The 27,698-nt window shown below is 41.2% G+C and overlaps 1 protein-coding gene across 50 annotated transcripts in view; it reads left to right on the top strand.

Moving 5' to 3' along the window:
* The window catches only part of CEP112 (centrosomal protein 112), a 599,014-nt gene that overhangs the window by 498,031 nt on the left and 73,285 nt on the right, over positions 1-27,698 (top strand). Inside the window, exon 25 of one of the 50 annotated variants that reach the window (XR_010138342.1) lies at positions 23,177-23,229. The exons of the other annotated variants lie outside the window; for them this stretch is intronic. The gene's annotated coding sequence lies outside the window, so the exon portion shown is untranslated. The remainder of the gene's footprint in view (positions 1-23,176; positions 23,230-27,698) is intronic. 50 annotated transcript variants of the gene reach the window in all.

Raw genomic sequence — 27,698 nt, 5'->3', positions numbered from 1 at the left:
CATGGTGGATAAGCTTTTTGATGTGCTGCTGGATTCGGTTTGCCAGTATTTTATTGAGGATTTTTGCATCAATGGTCATCAAGGATATTGGCCTAAAATTCTCTTTTTTTGTTGTGTCTCTGCCCGGCTTTGGTATCAGGATGATGCTGGCCTCATAAAATGAGTTAGGGAGGATTCCCTCTTTTTCTGTTGATTGGAATAGTTTCAGAAGGAATGGTACCAGTTCCTCCTTGTACCTCTGGTAGAATTCGGCTGTGAACCCGTCTGATCCTGGACTTTTTTTGGTTGGTAAGCTATTGATTATTGCCACAATTTCAGAGCCTGTTATTGGTCTATTCAGAGATTCAACTTCTTCCTGATTTAGTCTTGGGAGGGTGTATGTGTTGAGGAATTTATCCATTTCTTCTAGATTTTCTAGTTTATTTGCGTAGAGGTGTTTGTAATATTCTCTGATGGTAGTTTGTATTTCTGTGGGGTCTGTGGTGATATCCCCTTTATCATTTTTTATTGCATCTATTTGATTCTTCTCTCTTTTTTTCTTTATTAATCTTGCTAGCGGTCTATCAATTTTGTTGATCCTTTCAAAAAACCAGCTCCTGGATTCATTTATTTTTTGAAGGGTTTTTTGTGTCTCTATTTCCTTCAGTTCTGCTCTGATTTTAGTTATTTCTTGCCTTCTGTGAGCTTTTGAATGTGTTTCCTCTTGCTTTTCTAGTTCTTTTAATTGTGATGTTAGGGTGTCAATTTTGGATCTTTCCTGCTTTCTCTTGTGGGCATTTAGTGCTATAAATTTCCCTCTACACACTGCTTTGAATGCATCCCAGAGATTCTGGTATGTTGTGTCTTGGTTCTCGTTGGTTTCAAAGAACATCTTTATTTCTGCCTTCATTTCGTTATGTACCCGGTAGTCATTCAGGAGCAGGTTGTTCAGTTTCCACGTAGTTGAGCGGTTTTGAGTGAGATTCTTAATCCTGAGTTCTAGCTTGATTGCACTGTGATCTGAGAGATAGTTTGTTATAATTTCTGTTCTTTTACATTTATTGAGGAGAGCTTTACTTCCAAGTATGTGGTCAATTTTGGAATAGGTGTGGTGTGGTGCTGAAAAAAATGTATATTCTGTTGATTTGGGGTGGAGAGTTCTGTAGATGTCTATTAGGTCCGCTTGGTGCAGAGCTGAGTTCAATCCCTGGGTATCCTTGTTGACTTTCTGTCTCGTTGATCTGTCTAATGTTGACAGTGGGGTGTTAAAGTCTCCCATTATTAATGGGTGGGAGTCTAAGTCTCCTTGTAGGTCACTCAGGACTTGCTTTATGAATCTGGGTGCTCCTGTATTGGGTGCATATATATTTAGGATAGTTAGCTCTTCTTGTTGAATTAATCCCTTTACCATTATGTAATGGCCTTCTTTGTCTCTTTTGATCTTTGTTGGTTTAAAGTCGGTTTTATCAGAGACTAGGATTGCAACCCCTGCCTTTTTTTGTTTTCCATTTGCTTGGTAGATCTTCCTCCATCCTTTTATTTTGAGCCTATGTGTGTCTCTGCACGTGAGATGGGTTTCCTGAATACAGCACACTGATGGGTCTCGAGTCTTTATCCAATTTGCCAGTCTGTGTCTTTTAATTAGAGCATTTAGTCCATTTACATTTAAAGTTAATATTGTTATGTGTGAATTTGATCCTGTCATTATGATGTTAGCTGGTTATTTTGCTCATTAGTTGATGCAGTCTCTTCCTAGTCTCGATGGTCTTTACATTTTGGCATGATTTTGCAGTGGCTGGTACCGGTTGTGCCTTTCCGTGTTTAGTGCTTCCTTCAGGAGCTCTTTTAGGACAGGCCTGGTGGTGACAAAATCTCTCAGCATTTGCTTGTCTGTAAAGTATTTTATTTCTCCTTCACTTATGAAGCTTAGTTTGGCTGGATATGAAATTCTGGGTTGAAAATTCTTTTCTTTAAGAATGTTGAATATTGGCCCCCACTCTCTTCTGGCCTGTAGGGTTTCTGCCGAGAGATCCGCTGTTAGTCTGATGGGCTTCCCTTTGATGGTAACCTGACCTTTCTCTCTGGCTGCCCTTAACATTTTTTCCTTCATTTCAACTTTGGTGAATCTGACAATTATGTGCTTTGGAGTTGCTCTTCTTGAGGAGTATCTTTGTGGCGTTCTCTGTATTTCCTGAATCTGAATGTTGGCCTGCCTTGCTAGATTGAGGAAGTTCTCCTGGAAAATATCCTGCAGAGTGTTTTCCAACTTGGTTCCATTCTCCCCGTCACTTTCAGGTACACCAATCAGACGTAGATTTGGTCTTTTCACATGGTCCCACGTTTCTTGGAGGCTTTGCTCATTTCTTTTTATTCTTTTTTCTCTAAACTTCCCTTCTCGCTTCATTTCATTCATTTCATCTTCCAGGGCTGATACCCTTTCTTCCATTTGATCGCATCGGCTCCTGAGGCTTCTGCATTCTTCACGTAGTTCTCGAGCCTTGGTTTTCAACTCCATCAGCTCCTTTAAGCACTTCTCTGTATTGGTTATTCTAGTTATACATTCTTCTAAATTTTTTTCAAAGTTTTCAACTTCTTTGCCTTTGGTTTGAATATCCTCCTGTAGCTCGGAGTAATTTGATCGTCTGAAGCCTTCTTCTCTCAGCTCGTCAAAGTCATTCTCCGTCCAGCTTTGTTCCATTGCTGGTGAGGAACTGCGTTCCTTTGGAGGAGGAGAGGTACTCTGCTTTTTAGAGTTTCCAGTTTTTCTGCTCTGTTTTTTCCCCATCTATGTGGTTTTATCTACTTTTGGTCTTTGATGATGGTGATGTACAGATGGGTTTTTGGTGTGGATGTCCTTTGTGTTAGTTTTCCTTCTAACAGATAGGACCCTCAGCTGCAGGTCTGTTGGAGTACCTGGCCGGCCGTGTGAGGTGTCAGTCTGCCCCTGCTGGGGGGTGCCTCCCAGTTAGGCTGCTCGGGGGTCAGGGATCAGGGACCCACTTGAGGAGGCAGTCTGCCCGTTCTCAGATCTCCAGCTGCGTGCTGGGAGAACCACTGCCCTCCTCAAAGCTGTCAGACAGCGACATTTAAGTCTGCAGAGGTTACTGCTGTCTTTTTGTTTGTCTGTGCCCTGCCCCCAGAGGTGGAGCCTACAGAGGCAGGCAGGCCTCCTTGAGCTGTGGTGGGCTCCACCCAGTTCGAGCTTCCAGGCTGCTTTGTTTACCTAAGCGAGCCTGGGCAATGGCGGGCGCCCCTCCCCCAGCCTCGCTGCCGCCTTGCTGTTTGATCTCAGACTGCTGTGCTAGCAATCAGCGAGACTCCGTGGGCGTAGGACCCTCTGAGCCAGGTGCGGGCTATACTCTCCTGGGGCACCGTTTCCTAAGCCCGTCGGAAAAGCACAGTATTCTGGTGGGAGTGGCCTGATTTTCCAGGTGCCGTCTGTCACCCCTGGAAAGGGAACTCCCTGACCCCTTGCGCTTCCCGAGTGAGGCAATGCCTCGCCCCTGCTTCGGCTGGCGCAGGGTGCACTCACCCACTGACCTGTGCCCACTGTCTGGCACTCCCTAGTGAGATGAACACGGTACCCAGATGGAAATGCAGAAATCACCCGTCTTCTGCGTCGCTCACGCTGGGAGCTGTAGACCGGAGCTGTTCCTATTCGGCCATCTTGGCTCCTCCCCGGGATAACGCTCTTAAAGTCAAGTGTAGAGTATTTTAAAGTCTACAGTAGTGTACAGTAATGTCCTAGGCCTTCACATTCACTCACCACTCACTCACTGACTCACAAGTGCAACTTCCAGTCCCACAAGCTCCATTCATGGTAAGTACACTATGTAGGTGCACCATTTTGTATCTTTTATACTGTATTTTTACTGTACCTTTTCTTTGCTTAGATATATTTATATAATTGCCTATAGTGCAGTAATGATACAGTAATGTTACAGTATAGTAACATGCTGTACTATAGGCAATTATACCACAATGGCATAAGGTGCAGGAAATGTACTTGAATACATTTACTCAAGTACCACTGGTACAACAGTTCTCTTTCTCTCATGCCATTGATGAAATTGACTCACAGCTCCAGGCCCTATAGTCATAGCTAAGCTCAACAAGCAGAGTATGGTCTCTAGATAAGTGGATAGACTGTATGGCGTTGTTTCTCTTGCAACCCTTCCTAGCTACCAACCAACCTCTTGTTCTTTTTCTGATGTGTATATGATTCAACTCTTCTATCTATTCTCTTAAAGTCCCTTTTGTAATCCCACCATAATATAGAAAATTGACAGAGTAACCTATCACCTCTTCTCCAAATTCCACAGTGTTTTTCTACTTCTAATCATCCTCTAGCTCTATGCATTATTTGACTATATTGATTGACCAACAATTTTCCTTCTAAAACAGGCGTTGTCAAGCTTGTTCTGCAAAGGGCCAAATAGTAAAAATGTTAGGCTTTGCAGGCCATATAGTCCCAGTTGAAGCTATTTCGCTTTTAGCATTGTGGCCTGAGAGCAGCCATAGACAGTATGTCAACAGATGGGCATGGCTATGTTCCAATAAAACTTTATTGACCAAACCAAGGTAAATGCTAGATTTGGCCAGCTGGCTGTAGTTTGCCAACCCTTATCTTAGCTTATATGATACTTCTTTTACTTGTCTCTCTTCTGCTAGTCTCTCTTCCTCCCAGTGGGTGTTCCTCGAGTCTATGTCCTGGGCTTTGCTTCTCCTTTTCTTTTTCACACTAAGATCATCTCCTCTGTGATGTCAGCTGTCACTTCTATAGAGATGATTCCCAGAAGCCGTGGCCTGATTCCTAGTTGGGTCCTATATCTTGCACTGCCTGTAAATCATCTTCTTTTGAAGATGCACTACTATTTCAGAGTCACCATCTACAACATTGAGTTGTGATCTTCCCTTCCAAATTGGCCCTTCTTTCAAGTCTATCAGGGTTACCTCCAGTCTTTCTGTTTCCTGTTAGAAACTTTGAGTTCATCTTTGTCCTTTCTTTCCTTCATCCCAATTTATCTCAAGTCTCTCACCAGAGTCCTTGAATGTATTTCTTATTCCTCTGATATGACCCTATTCGGAGCCCTTCTCAACTTGCGATTGATTTAAAACAGCCTCCTCTCAGCCGATATCCCTGCCAAAAGGCTCTCAGCTTCAGTCCAGTGTGAAGAACTCTGCCAAAGAAATCTTATATCACTGTGATGTCCTTGTCTTACAAAGAGGGTTTGGAAATCAATAGGAAAACTAACAACCCAGTGGACAAAAAGAGCAAAGAACATGAATGCAGAATTCATAGAACATCAATGTCCAGCAAACTTATGAAAAAAAAATGCTCATTCTTACTCATAATCAAATAAATGTAAAACAGAAGTCCAAAGTTTTGAAGGGACTGACTGCCACTCGACCAGTATAAGTTTTCATTTTGAAAACGTGGTCAATGATGAAGATACAGGGAAACCAGCAGGCTCGTGCCCCATTTCTGGGAGTATAAACCAGTGTGGCCTCTGTGGAGGGCAGTATGGTCGTATCTACCAACATTCAAATGCACATAACATTTGGGCCAGCAGTTCCCCCTGACAGGAATCTATCTCTGGATATACTTGCAAGTCTATACATTATCTTTGCAGGATTGTTTGAGTGAAAAGCTGGGGAAAGCAAATTATGACACATCCACACAATGGAATATTATGAGGCCATTTTTAAAGAATGAAGTAGATCTCTTTGAAAATGAGGCAAGATTGCTAATATATAATAAATGAAAAGAGTGCGGCATGTCATATACATAAAAAGATGTCCTGAGTAGGTCTCCAGATGGGTAATAGTGATTATTTGGGGGGAATAGGACTTTCCATTTTTTATTTTATATCTTTTGATGATGTCTTAATTTCTTACAACGTCATATGACTAAATTGAATTTAGAGGGTTGCTTATAACATCATGATCAAACTCTTCTGCTTAGCTTTCAGAGCCCATCCAGGTTTCTCACTATTCCTTGACACACACATTCTCTTCCAATCAAGCTGGTTCTCACCATCCACAAGCACCTTGCCAGCCACGCAGCCTGCCCTCTCTCATTCTGTTCACCTTCCTCCTCAGCAGCATCTTTAACCCTCAGACTTGTCAAGTTTTATCATCTCAAGGTCTTATCTCCCTCCTCCATGAAGCTCTGCTGACTGCCCCAGTCCTCAAGAACCTTACACTTTCATGAGGTCCTGTTATTCATCCTTAATAATTCTTTTTTTTTTTTTTTTTTTTGAGATGGAGTCTTGCCCTGTCACCCACGCTAGAGTGCAACGGTGCGATCTCAGCTCACTGCAACCTCTGCCTCCCGGGTTCAAACAATTCTCCTGCCTCAGCCTCCCAAGTAGCTTGGATTACAGGCACCCACCACCACGCCCAGCTATTTTTTGTATTTTTAACAGAGACGGGGTTTCACCATGTTGGCCAGGCTAGTCTCAAACTCCTGACCTTGTGATCCACCCACCTCAGCCTCCCAAAGTGCTGGGATTACAGGCGTGAGACACCATGCCCAGCCAATAATTATTTTATTATTTCATGCCTCACACTTTTGGTTTCCGCATAACACCCACAGTACTGGGTGCTCAAACATAAAGACTTCATTGATTTAAAGAATATAATCCCTGGATACTGGCCTGGCATGGTGGCTGATATGGCTTGGCTCTGTGTCCCCACCCAAATCTCATCATGTACTCCCATAATCCCCACCTGTTGTGGGAGGGAACCAATGGGAGGGACCTAGAGGGAGATAATTTGAATCATGGGGACAGTTTCCCCCATACTGTTCTAGTGGTAGTGAATAAGTCTCACAAGATCTAATGGGTTTATCAGAGGTTTCCGCTTTTTCATCCTTCTGATTTTCTCTTGCCGCCACCATGATTCTGAGACCTCCCCAGCCATGTGGAACTGTAAGTCAAATTAAACCTCTTTTTCTTCCCTGTCTTGGGTATATCTTTACCAACAGCATGAAAACAGACTAATACAGTGGCTCACACCTGTAATCCCAGCACTTTAGGAGGCCCAGGCGACGGGATCACTTGAGGTCAGGAGTTCCAGACCAGCCTGGCCAACATGGTGAAACCCTGTTTCTACGAGATACGAAAGATTAGCCAGGTGCGGTGGTGCGCACCTGTAATCTCAGCTACTCAGGAGGCTGAGACAGGAGAATCACTTGAACCCGGGAGGTGGAGGTTGCAGTGAGTTGAGATCGTGCCACTGCACTCCAGCCTGGGTGACAGAGTGAGACTCTGTCTCAAAAAATATATATACACCTATAATCCCTGGTTACTAAATATATTTATTTATTTTATACCTATTATTGCTTGTTTTCAAGGCAACTTTAAACACATTAACACCAACCTTGGTGTTAAAAGAAGTAGGGACCCCATATCCCGCCCCCACAAAATGTTAGTTCTTGGATTAGTTAAATATCTAAGCCTTCAGTTTAACAAACTCCTCTTTTAAGATTCAGACATCCTTGATGTATTAACATATTAAACCACTTGAAGTAATTCACTCTCTAATGTGAAACTGTTTAATCAGAGACTTTGTTCCTAACAATTAGATGAGCTCATCTCACTTGAAGGAATAGGAGGGAGAAGAAGAGCGCAAGGAAGTCATTTAGGAACCTGAGGAATAGAGCTTGAAGGTGTCTGCAAGTGGGGAGTGGGCAGCCTTGGGGGCAGCAGGAGGGGCTGTTCAGTGGAAGAGGGGTAAAGGGGCTAGACTGAAATGGGAAGAATTACCCCTAGGGCAGGACTAGGCTGAGAGCTAGGCTGTTGGTGGACTTCATTTCAGATCATCTTTGTTGCTGTAGAACTTAACACCTGACTTCAGAAGTCTTTCAAACACTATTGTACCTGATCCTATATTTACATGTATAGGTTGAGACATATGTATAATTTTTTAAAAGAAAGTAGAATGTATGTGTATGTTGTACATGTGTGTAAACATTTCTAGAAAAAGAATGAATATATGCATATATATGTATATTTTCCAATAGTAGTTATATTCTACTGAGAGAAAAGTGAAGTTATGAATAAACAGTTGTATTATCATAACTGATTCTGCATAACTGTGCCTTATAAATCGTGGAACAATTTAAAGACATTTCTAGCTCATTCTGTTTTACATTTATATAGAGTTATTTTTAAGGGACTTGTTGCTACTGCATCAGGAAATCTATAATATTGCATGGTAAATTATACAGTTTCTAAGGAACTGAACCAAAACCAATAAATGAAGCAAAATGAACCTAGTAGTACACATATATCATGTTTTTCAAGTGTATGTAATTGGCAAAAATTAATGTGATGCTGTCCTGCCATCCAAAAAGACCAGGCTGTTATTTCCCGAGTTGTCAATGGGAGGCTATTGCTATAATAGCAGCAGTAGTAGCAGCAAAAGCAAAAGATTTGGAGCAAGAAGGCCGGGATGGTTGGTGTGTTACAGGAATGCTTTAATGTACACAGAGGAAAAAGTGGAATTAAAAAAAAGAACGACCCCCATTTTTTCAAGAGAAGCAGAACCCTTCAGCTTTTATGTCTCTGTCACTTGCTGTAGGATTCTTCATAAAGCCCTCTAACCACCTAAATAAATATTCATATGGCTGCTCAACATCTCATTAATAAAACAGGATTTGGTGGTAAAATATTTCAGAGTAACAGATGATTTGCATCTCACCCTTGTTTAACTTTAAATCTCAAGCAATTAATAAATTAGACTCGAGAGCTTTTTAAGAAGTAACATTTTACATGTACCATAAATTGCATTATTTTTATGTGTAAATAATGATGAAAGGGGAGATTGTTCCTTTGATGTCTATAAACTACACAGTAAAATATGCAGAAACATTCTTGAGTTTAGTTGGAGCCAAAACAAATAGACTAGTTCATAAAACAAAGCAGCAGCATTCTTAGAGACAAGCATTATTTTTCTTTTCTTCCCAATTACTTTTTTCCCATCTTTTATATTCTTGCCATTTCTAGTAGCAGATTCATTCCAAATTCACAAGTGATGTTAGCCTGTATTCTCTCATCTGGAGAACTGAGCTCTTCTCAAGTTCCTCCCAATAAACTTGGCTTCCTGTACAACGCTTTCAAGACCTCAACTGGACTGCCAGTTTTAATACAGTGAATCATTTTTGTAGGTAGTATTTCATTGCTGTCTAAAAAACTAATTATTCCATATTTTAGCAAATATTGATGTTCTTTGGAGACATATATTTACTCTCCTATTTTCCAAGCTGGCTTATATGATTTCATTTTGTTTTTAAAAATAGCATCAGCAAATTATTGTTTACAAAGTCTCTGAGTTTGGCCTATTTTTTTTCTTTGGCATGGTTAATAAATAGCATCTCATTGTAAGTTCCTGTCTACCTACCATGGAACAGAACACAGAAACAGTTTGGGCTCCCTGTTTGAATATAAAACAAGTGTGTCATTAACATCACAAGATGGTTTGTGTTCTACATCTGATGCACATGTATTCTTGGTGAACACACTCTATGGTGTTTGGTTAGGTACTGTGTAGATAGGCTCATTTGGAGAAGCTCAGAATGTGAGCTTGACCTCAAATCCCTCCCAGCTAGACAATGGATATTCTTCCATGTTGTGGCCTCTGTTTCAGCCTTGCTGTTCACGAATCTACCATTTCACTTCCTGACCTAATGCTTTGTCACGAAGACTGATCCTGAGCTCCGATCACTTCAAATATCAGACTTGTCTTTCAGAGCCTATGCCCCATTTTTTCTAGCTAGGTTTTTATTCTGATCTTCTTTTCTTCTAAATGGCGGTTTTCCACTTAAGCTCACCATCACTCTGTTCTCAAATGTCGTGTTCTCTCTCATCCGTTCTTCCTCTGTTCTTAACAAAGTTTAATAAGCAGAGTATTAACTATACTAGATTCATGTGAATCTGTTTTCTTTTATACCAGCTGAAATCATAATTCCATGTTATTTCATTGATTAACAAAATCTTGAAGCTGAAAAGAATCTTTAAAAAATTGGCTCTACTGGCCAGGCATGGTGGGTCACACCTGTAATCCCAGCACTTTGGGAGGCCGAGGCGGGCAGATCACCTGAGGTCAGGAGTTCGAGACCAACCTGGCCAACATGGTGAAACCCCGTCTCTACCAAAAACACAAAAATTAGCTGGGTGTGGTGGTACGTGCCTGTAATCCCAGCTAGTTGGGAGGCTGAGGCAGGAGAATCCCTTGAACCCAGGAGGCAGAGATTGCAGTGAGCCAAGATCACACCACTGCACTCCAGCCTGGGCAACAAAGCGAGACTCCATCTCAAAAAGAAAGAAAGAAAGAAAATTGGCTCTACTGACCTCCCAGTCTTTCTACTCTCATCCCCCACTTCAAAAATGAAAATCTTAAGCCCACCTGAGGGTAAGTGCCTGGTTCTTTTTAGGCAGCTCTTAGCAACACCAAGTCTCAAATCCAGAACTTCTAAATCTGGTCTTCCCCTCCTACTCCATGTAGTCAAATACACAAGAAAATGAAAACACTACTTTTACTTTAAAATATATGTGAGCTGCTAAAATGGATGGAGCATCTTTCTCATCTCTACTGTGGTTCTTTGCAATTCAAGCAGAAATTTCCCTTGGCTTTTAGAGTAGGGCTCAGCAAAGCCATTTCTCACGTGGGCAGTCTGAGAAATGTTTCTTTCCTTCAATAGTTGGCTTTGTTGCTTGCTGTGATTTTTTTTTTTTAATTATTCTAGTGGTCCTTGCAAACAAAATGTCCAAGGCCAATTTAGAAAAGAGGTTATGATTTGAAAAGGCATCTTTTTAAACACTAACTAATTTAAAGAGCATTTCAAAGGAAGGAACTGTTGATCAATAACAATCTCTTGCAGCCTCATAGATGTGGAGGCTCAGCAAAGACACTTACTCCAAGATTGATTTGCAAGAAGCCTGAGGAATTTGTTTTCTAAGAGGAAGCCAGTTGTTTTGAGAATCCATTTACTTCAAATGACTTTGTTTCTATGATGCTAAATGATCAATGTATAAATAAAAGAGATCAATACAGCAGCATTCTTTATTTTTGGAAGGATACCAGCACAGTGGTATGAAGATGTCAGGCTCTGTGCTACTTTAAGTAATTTTGCAACCTTTGCCAAACTATGAAGTATTACCTGGAGCCCAATCTTTTTAAATGCTACCACTGTTGCATTTTTCTTAAGGCTTAAAGTAACCTCTTAGATTATCTTCCATGTGTTGTGTTAAAGAGAGATATAGAACTTAAAGGCCGGGCGCGGTGGCTCACGCCTGTAATCCCAGCACTTTGAGAGGCCAAGGTGGGCAGATCACAAGGTCAGGAGATCGAGACCATCCTGGTTAACATGGTGAGACCCCGTCTCTACTAAAAATACAAAAAATTAGCCAGGCATGGTGGCGGGCACCTGTAGTCCTAGCTACTTGGAGGCTGAGGCAGGAGAATGGCGTGAACCCGGGAGGCGAAGCTTGCAGTGAGCCGAGATCGTGCCACTGCACTCCATCCTGGGCAACAGAGCGAGACTCCATCTCAAAAAAAAAAAAAAGAGAGAGAGATAAAACTTAAAAACATGGATTCTGGAATGAGGCTGCCTGGGTTCAAATCCCAGATCCACCATTTAGAAACTACGTGACCTCAAACAAGTTATTTAACCTCTCTGTGCAGCAGTTTCCTCATTTCCAGAATGAGAGAAACAATAAAGCCTGTCTCATAGGAATTGCAAGACTCGAGTGAATTAATGCTTGAAAAGCATTGGAATAGTGTCTGCTACTTAATAGGTCCTACATATATTTCTGTAACTGTCAAATTGCTGAAAAAGGCCCTATTCAATAGGTGTTGAGATATGTTCAAGTGTAACCCATATTAAATAAATCTATCTTAATCCCGTTTCCCTTCTAGCTTCTGTCTGTACTCCATCCCTGCTCATTTCTTATTACTTTATAGTCCAGCCTCTGTTGCCATCAGTCCACAGAAACTGCTCTTCCGGTTGCCAGTGACATCCTTGCTGCGTCTGTCTTTACCAGCTTGACTCCCCTGAAGCATCTGACACAATGGGATGCCCTCTGCCTCTCTGACAGCTCTTTCCTAGAAACCTTCACGGCCCCTCTTTGTCTCTTGCCTTGAAACCCTGTTGCTCCTCAGGGAAACTGTTCCTGGCTTCCTTTTCTTATTAGGCTCTGCAATCTCTCTTAGGCAACCTCAGCCACTACCACCTATGTTCTGACAACTGGCAACTTTCTATCTCTAGCCCAGATCTTTTAGATCATAGTGTGTTCTAGCCCTTTCCAAAACCTCCCTGGATATCAAAACAGATGACATGTCCTACTGAAAACTGAAACTCTCCGTGTCCAAAATGGAAATCATTATCTGAACCCCCTTAAACCTGCTGCTGCTGTTCCTGTGTTCCCAAACGCAGTTCATGGCAGTGTCCACTCATTTGACCCAACCCTTCCTTTCCTCCTCTCTTTCATTGCCATGAGCAGTCCATCACCCAGCCCTCTGAGCCTCAGCTTGGCTCATCCTCTTCTGTGCATTCACAAGGACCTTCCCCTAGTTCAGGAAAGTACCAGCCCTCTCCTGCTTCTGAACAGGCTCCCGCCCCCAGGCTTGTCCCCTTCCAACCCCTCTTCCACACCACATCCAGAGTGATCTTTCTTCACTGGGTCCCCATGGCCCTGAGGATGCAGCCCAGATGCGCTCGCAAGGCTGCCCTGCCTGCCCCAGTCCTCTCTCTCTCCTCTTCCTTTCCTGCTGCTCACACCCCTACCATTGCTGATCTTTTAAAAAATCTTCAGTTAGGATGAGCTTTCTCTCATCTTCAGCCTTTGGCATATGCTGTTTCTTCTCCCTTTTGCCCCTTTCCCTGGCCAACTCCTACTTTTCCTACAGGTCCCATCTTGGATGTCTCTGCCTCTAGACAGATTTCCTGGACCATTCCAGCCTCTAGGACTGGTTTATGTTCTTTATTTTATTATTTATTTTTTTTTGGGGGACTGAGTCTCACTCTAATGCCCAGGCTGGAGTGCGGTGGCATGATCTCAGCTCACTACAATCTCTGCCTCCAGGGTTCAAGTGATTCTCGTGCCTCAGCCTCCTGAGTAGCTGGGATTACAGCTGGCCACCACCACGCTGGGCTAATTTTTATATTTTTAATTTTTAATAGAGATGGGGTTTCAACATATTGGCCAGGCGGGTCTGGAACTCCTGACCTCAAGTGATCTGCCTGCCTGGTCCTCCCAAAGTGCTGGGATTACAGGCATGAGCCCCTGCGCCCGGACTAATGTTCCATTCTTTATTCACCTCTTGTGCCCTTTGGTTCTCCTGCTGTAGCAGATCCAGATGCAACGGACTGGGTGCTATTGCACCTCCCACTGGCCCCTAATCCTGGCAAGAACAGGGCCGTTCACAGCAGAGCCCCGGGCCTGGTGTTCACTGTCAAATAAACCCACTGTTGTGTGAAAGGTATACAACAAAAAAGAGTTCCTTTCAGAAAGCACTTTCTTTTTTCAGTGATGTGACAACACATATGCAGAGAAAACAAGAAATGTAACTTCTTACGTATCCCCACATCCTCGATTTTCCGTGCTTGGGGGTGACTCCTCAGATCTATTTTCCCACTTGCCTTTTCTTTCCCTTTCCCTTTCTCTCTGTCTCTCTCTGATGCAAATTATTTATAGTGTTTCTCTGAAGGTTTCACATGGAAACATCTGACAAAATTTTTAGGGCTAAGAGAACAATCACACTTATAGGCTTAACCCGAAGATAAGAACACTTTCTGGTCTGTCGCTTCTCAATCGTCAGTCCCTAAACTATCTAGAAGGTCTGCAACGTTGGATTTCCCTTTCCTTTCTTCTTGTAATGTTTATCCAAGTTTTTCTTTCATCCATGTTAAGGCCATATTATTTCATGACATAAAAATCTGTTTGATTTTATCAATAAGCATAAACAAATAGATCAAAAAAAGAAAGAAAGCTAAACTAAACCCTCCCAAAATAAAGTCAATAGAGTTTAGTAGATACTCATTGAACTTCTACTGAAATAGACATTAAAATTAAGGGGCTCATGAAAACATAGTAGTGTAATGGGATGAGTTGAAGGAGGCACTTTGCAAAAACCCCATCACTGATTATATTCTACAGAAAAAATAGTAAATTTTTTTTTTTTTTTTTTTTTTGACATGGAGTTTCGCTCTTGTTGCCCAGGCTGGAGTGCAATGGCGCAACCTCGGCTCACTGCAACCTCCACCTCCCTGGTTCAAGCGATTCTCCTGCCTCAGCCTCCTGAGTAGTTGGGATTACAGGCGCCCACCACTACACCCAGCTAGTTTTTTTGTATTTTTAGTAGAGATGGGGTTTCACCATGTTGACCAGCCTGGTCTCAAACTCCTGACCTCAGGTGATCCATCTGCCTCGGCCTCCCAAAGAGTGGGATTACAGGCATGAGCCACCACGCCCAGCCAAAAATAGTAAATATTTGATTGAAATTTAAATAGTAAATGTAACTTCCAGTTAAAATATAGCAAAATATCACATTTATGCCCCCGTGCTTTTGCTTAGTTATATATGGATAGTTGAAGAGACAAGTCAAATTTTATATTAATAGAGAAAAGTTATCAGAAAAAAAAATGTACAGGATTTTTTTGTTGTTGTTCCATTTGGTTTTTAACGAGTGAGCCCACCACCTTAAATGACTATCAGTGGACGGTTCAGTTCACTTGGCTTCCCTGCTTTTGTGTTGCTTATTTCTCCCTGGCCAAGAAGTCAGGGACCCTTTTAAACATTTTCACCTTCAGCCACCCATGCCTTCACTTGAGCACACATTCTCTAGCTGCTGCTTTCCAAGAAATCATGAGTGGGAAAATTAAAACTCAAAAGCTGTGAGAGTTTGGGATACAGGGTTTGAGAAGAAAAACAAACATTTTGCAAAGAAGTGCTTTGTATTTACTGTATAGCATCCATAAAGTAGGCCCACTGTGCTGGACACTGAACACGAATAAGTACTTTCAAATATCTGCCTTTTGGTTAAGCCCTGGAACCAGAAGGAAGAGCTAGGATTCAAAAGCTAGGGAGGAAAAACCAACCAAAAGAAAAGATAAATATTAAGGATAATGGTCATAATATGGCAGTTCTGAAAACCAGCAAATAAGTTTCAAAACCTTATTTTTGTCCTATTTCTAGTATTTTTTGTGTGGGAGGGGCAGAATCTTCTCTCTTCTGGGACTGACTTGTTTTTGTGTTTGTGAGATCATTCTAGATTAAAGAGAGGACATGTGTGCTGAATACCGCCCATCTAGCCACTTGCCTGAGGCCCACAACAGCCTTTAAAAGGCTGTTTCCAGGGGCAAGGAGCCTTTTTAAATTCATAGCAAAGACTTGTAAGTGTGATGTGGTTACATGTCCTGAAATATACAGATTTATTTAGCTGAGCAAATTATATTTCCCAATGACAGCCCAGTCATAAAGGCAGCATTTTTCTAGGAATTTTAAAAAATGGAACATGTAAGTAGAAATTTTATTGCAGCTGAGAATGTCTTCGGGTTTGAATTGTTTGCACCATTGTTTACAGACTCCTGGCTTCTGAAGGTTCTAAATGCAACTTCTTATTTAAAGGTGATGGCAATAATAAATGATTTCTAGAATCCAGACCTGTAGTCAGGAAAGCATGACTCCCAGCCTTCCATTCCTGTCACTTTCTTGCCCCAGCATGTTCCTAGCAAGGGCCTTGGAACCCCTTTGTCCCTGAAATGCCCCTCTACAGCATCATGCACTTCATTTGGTTTTTTTCCTTATAGTCTCCTGGTTCCTTTTCTCATTTTCATCATTATCCCCACATTTTGAATTGATTACGCTACCAAGACTATTGCAAGGAAGGATGTGTTCCTTGTATCCCAGATGGAAACTTTGAACACATTTTCCAGCAGAAACATTATTATAAATGGTGGATGAGTCTTACGGTACAATTAGCACAATATAGTATTTCAGACACATAAAGGTTAAATAATCTTTTTCAGATTCAGGTCTTTCCCTAAAACTTTGACTTGACTCCAAGTCGTCCCTCCCCTGCCCCGCTCTATTTCCCCGCTCAGTCTCTTTCAACCATCGAACTCTTAAAAGAATAGGGCTGGCTGAGCACAGTGGCTGACGCCTGTAATCCCAGCACTTTGGGAGGCCAAGGTGGGTGGATCACTTGAGGTCAGCAGTTCGAGACCAGACTGACTAACATGGTAAAACCCCATCTCTACTAAATATACAAAAAAAATTAGCCTGGCATGGTGGCGGGCACCTGTAATCCCAGCTACTCGAGAGGCTGAGGCAAAAGAATTGCTTGAACCTGGGAGGTGGAGGTTGCAGTGAGCCGAGATTGCGCCACTGTACTCCAGCCTGGGCGACTGAGCGAGACTCTGTCTCAAAAAAAAAAAAAAAAAAAGAAAAGAAAGAAAGAAAAAGAGTAGGACTATGCCTATATTCTCTGCTTTTACCATGCATTCGTTTCTTATTCTTTGCTTTATACCCAGTGCTCGGTTTGGTATAAGTACTCAGTAAATTTTTGTTGAATGAAGAAATTGATTTGTTTATTTACATCTATCAACCAATAAAACTACATGCTTAGAAGTAATCAACTTCCTCCTACATATTTTTAGTATTAGCAACAGTAATAGTAGTACTGTAGTAGTAGTTGTTGTTCTTGTGATCTTGTTATGTTGGTGATGATTGTAAGGATGTTAATGTTAATCACAAATCCCCTAACTCCCCTGATTGGCATTCAATTCTGATAACCACCTCCTGGAAATTCTCTTCTCCCTTGACTCCCCAGATTCTACACTACACTTAAAATTTCTTGGCCAGGCGCAGTGGCTTACACCTGTAATCTCAGCACTTTGGGAGGCCGAGGCGGGTGGATCACAAGGTCAGGAGATCAAAACCATCCTGGCTAACATGGTGAAACCCAGTCTCTACTAAAAAATACGAAAAATTAGCCGGGCGTGGTGGTGGGAGCCTGTAGTCCCAGCTACTCGGGAGACAGGCAGGAGAATGGCATGAACCCAGGTGGTGGAGCTTGCAGTGAGCTGAGATCGCGCCACTGCACTCCAGGCTGAGCGACAGAGCAAGACTCCGTCTAAAAAAAAAAAATTTCTTCTATGGTTATTAATACATTTGCTGCCTCTTCTTTTCTCTTCAGGGACTCTAACTATAAATTCTGCCCCAAAGTTTTATGTTGTTTTTCTCTCTATTCTTTCTCTGTTAGCAAACTCACTCACTCCTACAATTTCAACTCTAATTCCTCTTGCAGAACAATCCCGACTGAGCACCTGACCCTGGCTTCTCTTCAGGTTCCAGACTGAATAGACACCTCTGCATGGATGATCTTTTGGCCTCTAGAACTCAGCATATTTCTCTTCCATCCTTATTACTCCTGACTTAAATTGGACTGAGAGTGTCAGCTGACTTTTTCCCTTCTCACTTCCTACATCACATCAGTTGTTTCCTGGCTCTGTATTACTCCTTTCCTTTCTGTTACCATTACCCTAATCCACTTTACACTTACTACTTCTCCCCTGGACTCTTCCTGGGTCTCCTTGCTCCTGCTCCACCTGCTGCTTGTATTATTACCATTGCAAATAAGTCAACCATATATCATTCAGGTCTAATCATACAGCTCCCCTACTCAAAAACTTTCAACTGCTCCCCGCTGCCTAACAGCTCCACTAGCCTGCCTACCCCTCATCCTCCATTGTACCTACATGTGCCATAAACATCATCTAGGGTAGACTATTTTTTTCTGCCTAAATATACCAATATTTTCTTGTATATAAATATTTGGTAATGCTATTTTTACCAGAATATGGGATTGCTTAATTTTTCAGACATGCATCAATTCCAAATAATAATACAATACTATTGTGAGTAGTCAAATGGGTTTCCAAAATGGAGGTGAAGCTCGGAGAGAAAATGAAAGAACTGATAGTATGGCTAGGTACGCAGGTGGCTAATGAATGAAGACGTCAAAGTCATGTAATTGTTAGGAGCTGGAGAAAGCGATGCTAGGTCTGGGCTCACATTCTGAACTGACAGTAAGGGGACAAGAGTAAACCAACAGATATATATATACTATTAAAGAATGTTCATCTTCATTTAAATGGCTAATGATTATTAAAAAAACTTTGATATTCATATGGATCCAAAAAATAATAAGATCATAAAATATATAGTGTTGACTTTTCCACATTTTGATCAGTTGGGTTATCACAACCCAGAATAAATTAGATGTAACAAGCAGAATTAACTAAATATGTTACATCTTTACATTGTGGGCAAGATTTATGTACATATGTACATGAAGAGAGAGATATGCACATATACATATACACACACATATATGTCTATATATATATGTGTGTTTACCTATGTATGGAAGAGAGTGACAGGAGAGGGATGATGCTTGGAGCTCAAAGGGATATATTCTCGGGAATCATCAAACCTTTTTGAAGAGGGGAAGGTAGAGGATACTTGCATAATTTAGGCAAGGGGCATATTCAAGGCTTACAGAACTGACATTCAAAGGCTCCTTTTGAAGGGTGACCTAAAAGAGAAAACAAAATCCAATTGACAGATGAAGACTGGCCAGACCCAGAGAGAAGAGGTGGCTTTGGTGTTCTTCAGCTCCTTGGAGATGAACTTATGGAAGAAGGAAAGTCAATTGACGGCTGGGCATGGTGGCTCACACCTGTAATCCCAGCACTTTGGGAGGCCGAGGCGGGCAGATCACAAGGTCAGGAGATCGAGACCATCCTGGCTAACACAGTGAAACCCCGTCTCTACTAAAAATACAAAAAAATTAGCCAGGCGTGGTGGCTGGTGCCTGTAGTCCCAGCTACTTGGGAGGCTGAGGCAGGAGAATGGCGTGAACCTAGCAGGCAGAGCTTGCAGTGAGCCGAGATCGCGCCACTGCACTCCATCCTGGGCGACAGAGCGAGACTCCATCTCAAAAAAAAAAAAAAAAGAAAGTCAATTGACTTGACATGAGAGGGAATAATAGCTGTTAAAGAAATGGAGGGATTGAAATACACTATTAGTTGTGAAATATTTGAATTTGGCCTTCACAAGAGTATGTTTTCTAGGAACCAATGTGTAGCACAACACTTTGGTACAGCTCTTAAAATAAATTCTAAATTGTTCTTTAGACAGTATAGGTTTTCATTAGCTATATTTAGATTTTCTTATGTTTTTGTTTCCAAAGTTAATATAATTTGTATCCTGTGCAGATTTGGATTTGGCGTTCCCCAGAATAAAAACAGCAATTTCAGAAGGCCACATAATAATTTTAATGATTTCCACGGGTTCTAATTGTCTGCCTACCTGGTAACCCCCCGGACCACCACTAGCTGGTAGAAAGGCATACCCTGCTCACATATTATGCATTTCCATAAAGCTGCCAGAATCCTGAGTTGCCATGTACTGTCTACCTACCTTTCTGTAAAGCATAGCAATGGAAACAGTATGCAGGGAAAGTGAGAACGACCAATGTATGGTGATTATACCGTGGTTTCGGTTGTCAGTGTGCTATACTTTGAATGTGTTTTCCAATTATTTTGTGCCTTATGTCTGCCATTCATATTTTTTACGTCCAGTTTTCTCTTTCCTGACCCAACATTAGCCAATTTCGCTTGGCAAAGGTGATTTTTGGCATGAATGCAAGCTTCATTATAGTTCTGCACTGCCGATAAGCACAGCTCTCTGCCTTACTCGGTTCTTGCTTTTGAGTATCGCCCACAGCACCCACCTACACAGAGGGCAGAGTCTTTGTTCACATCTTCTCATCAAAAGTGAAAATTAGAGCGGGACCCAGACAGTTCTAACCCAGCTTACTTTCTAGTACTATTTTGGTCACTATTTACATTTGCTGGTGAAAAAAGCAGAGGGTTTTTTTTGTTGTTGCTCAAAGCCCTTTTGAAGCCCCACAGCACAGCAGAAATTATATGTTTGTCTGGGCTTTGCCAGTCAGATGGAAGAGGGCGGTAACTACATGATGAGGATAGTGACGCGAATAGCCCTGTCCTGTTTTATGTTATTTCTGCAAGCATTTTTAATATGCCATAAATCAAAAGTACTTGAAACTATTTCTGCCTGAGATATAATGTTAGCCATCATTTCTCCAGGCAGCATTCCACCTGACATATAAATACAGAATATTTCAGTCTCCTTAGAGATCTAAAAGAAGTGGATAAGGAGGTGTTTATTTTTTGTTCCACTATTCATCTTCTGTATATCAGAGCCATGAATTACAGAAGAAGTGGTCATAATTGCCCCATGGGGGCCAGAACCATTAATTTCATACCCTGATTTTCCTTACTTATGGCATCTCAAAAATTATTTTGTTGAGCACAATGGGCATTCAAGTACCTATCCGTTAAATGAACAGAGGGTGGTGGTGAGTCTCCCTTTCAACATGCTGACTCTCAGATGTTGGTGTGAGGGTGGCAGTGCCCTCTGACCAAGCAAGGAAGGGCTGCTGGGCATGCAGCATTCGCAGCAGTCGATGGACTCTGTGATGCAAATTAACCTGAGCAGTAGGTGCCTCTGGCTGTGGGGAAAGTGGGAGTGGTGTTTTATTTTTGCTTTGTTTCTACCCTTGTACTTTGCCAAAATGCATGCAGTGAGTACATGCTTACATGCTACTTTGGTAATGGGCAAAGGGTCGAGGGAGTTATGTGTTCAGTCGTGTGGTTGTTTGGTAACGGACATGGTACCTGAAACAGAAAGTGGAATCTGTCTGCTCTACCAGAAGATCATGAATGAGCTCCCAACCCTCTTGCCCTTCTTGTACTTTATTGCCATTTGTTCATTTTTGTGACTATAGCAGGGGGAGATAGAGGGAATGAAAATTTATGTTAAAAATGTTTTGACTTCACAAATGCTTTGACTCAGGCATTTGATAAAACCTTGATGAATTTCTAAAAAGCTGGAGAGTCCCAGCTTGGTCAGCAGTATACAGTTAGATGGCCCTAATATAGAGTTTCCATAAGAAAAATAATTACAAAAACTTAACAAAAGTGTGATATGTAATCATGTAGGTAAGTATGTTTGCCCATTTCTTATTCCCAGTTGTGATAAAATAGCAACTAACATCTATTGAGCTCTTATATGTGCTAACATTGTGTTTTTATGTAATAATCCTCATGTCCACCATATGAGATAGGTACTGTTATTATTCCTCTATTTACAAATGAGTAAACTGAGGCCCAGAAAAATGTAAATAACTTGCCCAAAGTCACATGACTAGCAAAGAGTTGGAGCAGAGATTCCAGCTCAGGCAGCCAGACTGGAAACCTTGAATGCTTCATTACTCTACCATGCATTTGAAGGTTTCACCACTAGACTAAATGACCTCTCTAATACTAGAAACTCAATTGATCGTATAACAGTTGAATTTAGTGCTGGGAGATGACCTCTCCAATGTCTCGCTGTGATATAGATGAAAACACAGGTTCAAAGAGGTCACATGTCTTGTCTCCAGCCACGCTGCTAGAAAGTGAAGCTCCAGGTTGCCACCCACTCGTCACCACCAACGAGCCATGCTGTCTCACCCAGGAATGCCATCACAAGCAGTTGACTGTCATTACATGAACCCGTTTGTGTTTTGTCTTATGTCTCCACAGGAATTAATTAGTTTTTAGACAGAAGCGCCCAGTTTTCATTTTTTAATGAAGGTTGCCACTTTGGAGTCCAGCTCATGACAGGAAAGACCAACAGCAGAAAGTCCTTATTTAGAAAAGAGCGGGGACACAGAGTAAGCTGGGACCTGGATGGCCAGCCCACTTCTTAAGCTACAGAGAAACCTAGACCTCCCACTGTGACATCCAGCCTGCCACGAGCCTTACCACCAATGCTCTCTTGCCTTCATATCTTCAATTCCTCTTACATAAGAGGTTTCTATGGAAAATACCTCTAGGTTTGTGAGGAAAGTATCTGACATGAGGCTTCTGCACACACAGACGTGTTGGATTGGGAGAAGTTAGCACTGGTGTTAAACATACCATTTAGGGCAAGGAAAGGCCAGGAAATGAAATATTTATTGACTTTATTACTTCCTTGCTGTCTTACGCACATACAAATATCATGGGCTCATACCTCATCAAATCCCCATAAGTATTTCAGGTGACTTAGAGAGATGCATATGGTACAAAAGGATAAAAATTAATAAGAAAATCACAGAAAAACAGAAAGATATGAAAATAATACAAAATCAAGAATAGAATTCATAAACAAAATGCCCGCCATGAAGTCCAATAAAGCTGCTAAAAGGAGAGCTCCATGTTTGGCCTGGGCTTCATAGCAGCTAAAGACAAGAAGAAATCAAATTTCAGTAGCCCATGTCCTTAATAAAAACCAAGTCAAGTGCTCAGGAGAAGCACAGCTTTTCCTAGCACTGACACTGGAGAGGAATTTCAGCTGTAGGACCCTCGTGAAGGGTGCACTGTGTAAGTGCTTCTCACACCTGAATGTGCCTGCAGGTCACCTGGGAATTTTGGTAAGATGTAGGCTCTGATGCTGTCAGTCTGGGGTAGGGCTCAAGATCCTACAACGCTGCTGGTTCTCAGAGCAGGCATTGAGTAGCAAGAATATATGCCATGCTTAGGGGTCTGAAATTATTCTGTAGGTAGAAAAGAACTACTGATGATTTTTCAGCAGAGGATCTAGGTCAGGTTTGTTTTGGAAAGATCATTGGTAGCAATGTAGAAGATATTGCAGAGCAAAGAAAGATCAGTGGAAGAAAAACTGTAAGATGTAGCTGATGTTCTTAAGAATGTTCTTACAGGAAAAGCAGTATCAAGTTTCTCAGAGCTGTTTTGTATAATGCTGCTCAATGTGGACTGATGGCACACACCTAAAGCACATGTTTCCACCTGGGACCAGATGATGGTTTTATCCATGAATTAAAATTTGAATATTGATATGGTTTTGCAGTGTCCCCGCCCAAATCTCGTCTTGAATTGTAGCTCCTATAATTCCCATGTGTTGTGGGAGGGACCCAGTGGGAGATAATTGAATGATGGGGGCAGTTCCCCCATACTGTTCTCATGGTAGTGAATAAGTCTCACAAGAGCTGATGGTTTTATAAGGGGAAACCCCTTTCACTTGGCTCTCATTCTCTCTCTTTTCTGCCACCATGTAAGATGTCCCTTGCTCTTCCGCCGTGATTGTGAGGCTGCCCCAGCCATGTGGAACTGTGAGTCAATTAAACCTCTTTCCTTTATAAATTACCCAGTCTCAGGTATGTCTTTATCAGCAGTGTGAAAACAGACTAATACAAATATCTAAGAATTGTTGTAACATATATATTGCAAATCTTTATTAATGTTATTAGTTAATTAAAGTAATCTTTTTATTAGAATTAGGCTGCAGATTTGATGTTTTACTCTCTTGCAAGAACCTGGAGTTCAGGCATCTCATTTCCCTATGAAGGGGAGATTATTGTTATTTTGACCTTTATCTGCAGAAGGGAGATGAGAGTGAAGGGGACTATTCATCCAGCAGGCCAAGAAAAATGCACAGAGACCTGCAACAAAGAGCTGAAGCCGGGGAAATAGGGTAAAACAGATGTTGAGGGATATTCCCAGAGGAGAACAGAATATAACAACTAGGAGGGTGAGGCCAGGAGACACCTACACATCCAGTCCAATCTTAGTCATCATTAGGGACATTGGTGTGTGAGGCAGGCACCATAACCACCCCACTGGGGTTCAAGTCCCTGGGTCAAAGACAAACAGGAAGTAAAAGTACCTTGATGATAGGTCAAATAACGGTGTTCTGGAATTCTTTAGATATGTCTTGCCTTACGTTAAATTGCTCTTAAGAACCATTTAAATTTCGGTTGAGAGCGATCTAAATGGATTAAAACTTTGTCTGCAATTTAAAGTGACTGTAGGACTAGAGTGACTTGAAAAATCAAGGCACCCTTCTGAATTTTCACCAAGGGGCAAGAGAAGAACTGTCTCCACTAAGCAGGATTAAAGGAACAGTGGGAGATGAGAGAGAGAAGCTTCTACAATTACACTCAGGGAGTCCTACAGAGCCAACATGCCAGTTTCATATGAATAGGAAAAAGATGTGGAAAGAAGGCACTGTGCTAATAGTGGTTATATCCGAGTGCAGGAATTATGGAAATTTTTTTCCCTCTTGATGCTTTTCCATTTTTCTTCAATTCGCCTGTATTATTTTATAATCTAAAGTAAAACATAAATTTTTAAAATTGATATTAGGTTTTGATCCCTTAATGGGAGATCAAATGGACTTAGCATTTCAGAAATTGGACTGACAAACCATACTAACAGTACATCAATGGGGAAATAGAATTTTTGAGAATTAATTTTAAAAGTCAGATTTCCTAGACCACACTTATTTCAAGAAGACTGGTCATGTAATACAAAAAAAAAAAAAATGTGGGGGGTTGTCAGTTTTGAAAAGAAACACTATATCTTAAGCTTTAGATGTTTGGTTTGTGGTGGTTCATTTCAAAGAAGCCATGCTAACCTTAGCGTTTTAGTTACAGGCATGATTCATTAGCAAAGGAAAGCCTTAGATGAAAGGTTATGGTTGAACACATTTTCAACTACACTGTTAAAATGTTGGCTACACTGCCAAGAACCAGTCTTGGTTTGTGCTTAATAATATATTTTTGACTATTTGCATTCCTCTGTTAAGTATGCTGGGTGTTTGGAATCACACCAGTTCTTACACAGTGCATAAAGTTCTGATTCACCTTGCACATTGTCTCTTTAATTGAAGTTACTTTGAAAGCTGTTAAAACAATATTAAGAGTTTTTCTTTGTAAAACACATATTTTTCTATTCCTTATATACTGCTAGTGTGAGAAGAAAATGCTTATACGTTCCTGACAAGAAACTTTAATCAGAAAGATTAAAGATGAAAGAAGGGAAGAGCTAATGGTAATGAATTTGTAAGGTTCAGAGAATAGTAGGAAGGCAAGTGTGGCTGGACCAAAGTGGAGACTGGTACAAGGAGAAGCCTGAGAGGCATGTGGAAGCCACACCTTGTAGGACCTTCTAAGCATGGTGAGGAGCTTAGATATTATTCTAAGTGTAATTGTAAGTCATTGGAGATCTTTGAGCAGGTAAGAGAGATGAATGGACAGACCTGACGTGTAGAATGTATGGGAGGGAGATGGAGACTGCTATGCTATTGGAGTCATCTTTAGGTAAAAGATGGCCATGACTTGGACCAAGGAGGTAGTACTAGAGATGGAGAGAAGTGGGTAGGTTATGCCTGTTTTTAAGGTTTTTCTTTGTCAAAGACTTATAATTTTCTATTCATCATGTGCTACTCCTAGTGAAAATTGAATGTGGCAGGGTAAAGTGAGGGAACGAAGGGATTCAATGGTAACTCCTAATAATGACTTCCAAAATAAGTGGCTGCTGTATGAAGATGAGACCAAGGGGAGCCCAGAGGAATGCACGGAGACCAGAAAAGGGACAATATAATCAGAGAATGTCAGTAAAAATGGCATGAAGTGGACCAAATTAAAAGAGATTGAATCCACAGGGGTTAGTGGCAAATAAACAGGAGTCTTTTGGAGGGAACAGGTGGAATAGAAGCAAGTTGTCAAAGAGATCTCCTGAGTTTTTGCCTTGGATAATTTGATGGATTATGTGGGTGGTAGCAGTACTGTGCAGTGAGGTAGAAAAACTTGAAGATGGTGGGGAATATTGCTCTGGCAATAATGAATTGGAATGAGGAGATCTATGAGTGTAGTCATTGTCCAGAGGAAAAGAAACAAGGACAATGGCCATAGGGCTGAAGAGGAGAAATATTTGGAAGGCTGGTAAATGGTTAGATGGCAGAGAAAATTCAAGGGTGTCCTCGCAGTTCCTGATTTGGATAACTAGATGAATATGGGTTCCATTAATCTAGATCTGAATATATAGGAACATAATTAGATGGAGGCAAAGGGGTGAGTGGAAGGAGAGGGAAATAAAGTGGGAAAACTGATAAGATGTCCAGTTTTGAACCTGTTAAGCCTGGGACACATGTTGCAAATGTCTAGGAAGTAACTGTGTGTATCTTCCTTGATTTTAGGCATTGCACAAAAGCCCCTCTCCTTTTCACCAAGTTAAGTGTAACTAAAGCCTGTGCTCTGAAGTTCACTGTGCTCTGGCCTCCTCTTTTCAGGTCTGCCTCCCCTTCACATATACCAGGTCGTGCTCCAGGGACTGCACACCCTTTGTTGAGCACACCCCCATTTTCCTTGTATTTACTTTTGCAAATGCAACTTCTTTGGCAGACAATTCTTTCCCCTTTCCACCTTAGGCCTTTCAGAACTGTAGCTATTATTCAAGGCTTTTCCCAAATACTGCTTCCTTCCTGAAGACATTCCCAATCTCTTTGTGTTTTTCTCATATCATTTTACTGTACATAAAATGTTTGTTTCTTTTTTAGTTTTATTATGAAAATTTTCAAACATACCCAAAAGTAGATATAATAGTACTATGAACTCCTGTGTACCTGTCACCCACCTTCAGTAACTATCAAGATTTGGTCACATTTACTTTGTCTTTTCCCCCTCATTCTTTGCTAAAATATTTTAAAGCAAATTCCAGACATCAAGTCGTTTTACACTGTGTATTTCAGAATGCCTCTCAGAAACCACGGGCATTGTCTTACACAGTCACAGTGCCATTGTCATACCTAAGACAGTGAACAATTATCTTTTAGTATCATCTAATATTTACTTCGTAACCAAGTATCCCAAATTAACTTTAAAATGCCATTTTACAGTTGATTTGTCTGAATCAGGATCCAAACATTACATTTGATTGTTACAGCTCTCATGTCTTTTCAAATCTAAAGCAGACCCTTCCTCACTTTTTTCCCATGTCATTGACTTCTTGCAGAAACCAAGTCAGTTGTCCTGTAGAATGTCCCACATTCTGGATTTATCTGCTTGCTTCCTTGTGGTGTCATTGAACGTCTTCCTCCGTCCTTCCTTTTTCTTTTTGTTCTCTCGATTGAACACTTAACACACTTACCATGCTCTCCTGCTTTTTGTCCTTATCACATACTTTCTATGATAATGTAAGTGCCGTAAAAGGTGAGACTATGTCTTACCCAACTCTGTACCTTCTAATACATTGTACAGACTCAAAAAATAGTATTCGCTTGAATTATTCAGAAAGAGTTTTATTCCTCTTGCCAAAACACGAACTGAAGCTTATTCTCAATCTGAAGAAATTTACATTAGGAATTAAGTTGCCAGAGGAATCTTCTCAATAATGTAGGTCACTATTTCCTCATTTGCACTGAAAGAATTACAGCCTCACTTGAAGTGGCAGATTCTTATATCTGAAAATTCTTGCAGTTTGGAGCATTATGATACAAATGAAATTTCCATGTCCCTTGCATTATCTCTAGGTCCATATAGAAGTGATTTCAGAAATCAATGGTTTTGTGCATTCAGCATGAAAAGTAGGTCACTAATCATTTTTCTCATCAGGAGAACTGAATTTTGCTTAGTAGTTCAGAAATCAAACTGAAAGGCTGACTCTAAAAACACCATCACGTGTATGCTTTGTTGTTGATAACTAACTGCAATCCAAGCTTTAATAACTAGGAGGGAGTGGAAGAAACTTCAAAAGGTTGCATGATAAATGTTTTTGACAATGTGTCAGCTGAACATTAAAC

This window comes from Pongo abelii, chromosome 19 (assembly GCF_028885655.2).
Source record: "Pongo abelii isolate AG06213 chromosome 19, NHGRI_mPonAbe1-v2.0_pri, whole genome shotgun sequence".
Lineage (NCBI taxonomy): Eukaryota > Metazoa > Chordata > Mammalia > Primates > Hominidae > Pongo > Pongo abelii.
The sequence above is the reverse complement of the archived record's forward strand: the minus strand, read 5'-3'. Positions and strand labels throughout refer to the sequence as shown.